The sequence below is a fragment of the Myotis nattereri genome (genome assembly GCF_964212035.1).
Source record: "Myotis nattereri genome assembly, chromosome: 9".
In the NCBI taxonomy this organism is placed as follows: domain Eukaryota; kingdom Metazoa; phylum Chordata; class Mammalia; order Chiroptera; family Vespertilionidae; genus Myotis; species Myotis nattereri.
In genome coordinates, this window is record NC_138084.1 from 61,659,170 (window position 1) to 61,661,119 (window position 1,950).

Sequence of the window (1,950 nt, forward strand, 5' to 3'; positions counted from 1 at the left end):
CCCATGACACTTCATCCATCCTTTCAGGACAGCAGGCCTGTGCCCATTGCAGCCCTATAACCCAATTATTATAGTAAAATTTCGTTACTCACATACTCAGGTAGGTCTCCAACAAAGTGACTGTGTCTTACTCACCCCATTTCTCCTCACATAGTTTCCTAGCAGTGATGTAACGAATGAATAAATGCATGCATAAATGCATGACTAGTAATGATCCATTGGGGACTTTCAGGATAAAACAACTTTGAACAGGGACTAATGTGGGAACTACAGAACAGATATTCATAAGCCACAGGCAGAAGGCCACGCAGACAAACAAATGAAACAATGACTTTCATATATTGGACAAAAAGCAATGGAAGACTGTGATTGCTGAGAAAAGGAACACAAACGATATAAGCCCTACAAATCCCCAGATTACCTCTGGAGGCAGTTTGTAGGCTACAGCTCAGGGAAAGAAGAGCCCAGAGCCCAGTGGACACAGCTAAGAAGAGAGAAACCCGAGTATGACTAGAATTTGGGGGCACAGTACTAGAGAGGAGGGAGCTGCACAGCATCAGGGATGAGAGAGAGCTCTGGAGATCTGCAGATGAGAATCCGTGAATCTAGTTGAGTACTTACCTGCACAGACATGAGAAGAAACCCACCAAGGCTGGGGGAAGATCGCCAGAGGACAGGAGATAGAAAGCTCCTCATTCAAAGCTTAGAATAGTTTGTGTTCCCACCCGTCAGAATGGAAAGATACTGACTAGAATCCTCAGAAGGACATTGCCTCAGAATAGGAGTTAAATTATCCTCAGACTGAATGTTGCTCTGAAGTGGCAATAAGTAAAGCTTAAAATCAGTTTCAGCAGGATCAAATTGATTTCAAGTAACTTAATTGGGTGCCAGAAAAAACTCCAACACTATTTAAAGATATATATATATATATATATATATATATATATATATATATATATAAAAATCCGTACCAAACAGTTTAAAACTCAAAGTAAAGCAGAAATATAGGATTTGTGATCAGGAAAGTAATTAATAACGACAGAAAAACCCAAAGGCGATAAAATTAGCAAACAAGGACATAAAGACAGGTCTTATAAAGAAACTGCATGTTCAAAGAAGATAAACGAGGCATAATCATAATGAAGAGATAAATGAAAGATATAAAAAAATACTCTAAGTTAAACTTTCAGAAATGTTTAAAATAAAAATACATTGTGGGGGGAGGGGGAGGGGGAGCCCGCCCAGCAAGATGGCGCCGTCTGCGTGGCTGCTGCCCTTCTCCCGGCTGCTGGCCCCGGCCAGGCTCCAGAGCGGCTTGTCAGCAGGTCCAAGTTCTATGTTGGGGAGCTGCTACACGACAAGCCTGATTGGCTGAAAGTGGGGCTGACCTTGGGCACGACCGTCTTCTTGTGGGTCTATCTCATCAAACAACATAATGAAGATGTATTAGAATATAAAAAAAGAAATGGGTTGGAATAAACTGTTTAAGTGCTAATACTGTATGTTCCATATAGAGTTGAAAGCAGTTGAGTTGTAAGCGAGAGAGAAAAGTTATATGTGAATCTATGTAATCAGTCTCAGCAAAGTGGGAATAGAAGGATCATTCCTCAACATAATAAAAGCCATATATAACAAACCCACAGCCAACATCATACTCAATGGGCAAAAAGTAAAACCATTTCCCCTAAGAACAGGAACAAGACAGGGATGCCCACTCTCACCACTCCTGTTCAACATAATACTGGAAGTATAGGGATCAGACAAGAAGAAAAAATAAAAGGCATCCAAATTGGAAAAGAAGAAGTAAAACTGTCCTTATTCGCAGATGACATGATACTGTACATAGAAAACCCTAAAGACTCCATCAAAAAATTACTAGACTTAATAAATAAATTTGGCAATGTAGCAGAATACAAAATTAATGCCAATAAATCTATGGCATTTCTATAC

The 1,950-nt window shown here is 39.9% G+C and overlaps 1 pseudogene across 1 annotated transcript; it reads left to right on the forward strand.

Moving 5' to 3' along the window:
* The first annotated feature begins 1,249 nt into the window (after positions 1–1,249).
* Positions 1,250–1,479, forward strand: LOC308523989 (NADH dehydrogenase [ubiquinone] 1 subunit C1, mitochondrial-like; annotated as a pseudogene). Its single transcript has one exon. The product of its transcript is annotated as an NADH dehydrogenase [ubiquinone] 1 subunit C1, mitochondrial-like (transcript).
* The last annotated feature ends 471 nt before the right edge of the window (positions 1,480–1,950 follow it).